The sequence below is a fragment of the Thermobia domestica genome, chromosome 3 (genome assembly GCF_964235325.1).
Source record: "Thermobia domestica chromosome 3, izTheDome1.hap1.1, whole genome shotgun sequence".
NCBI lineage: Eukaryota > Metazoa > Arthropoda > Insecta > Zygentoma > Lepismatidae > Thermobia > Thermobia domestica.
Genome location: NC_137456.1, coordinates 78,756,834 through 78,757,046, shown reverse-complemented (window position 1 = coordinate 78,757,046; position 213 = coordinate 78,756,834).

Sequence of the window (213 nt, the reverse complement as noted above, 5' to 3'; positions counted from 1 at the left end):
CCACACTGAGAATTGATGACTAAAGCCTGTTATAGACGAACAAATATTCCATCATACATTGTATCAAATATTTCATCAAAGTGGAATTTGAACGTGTATGATACCAAGTTGTATGCAACTTTTGGGTTGGATACAACATTTGATACAACTGTTCTAAATTAGAACTTGTTCTATTTCTATCCAACATTGTATCAAAGAAAACAAACGAAAATC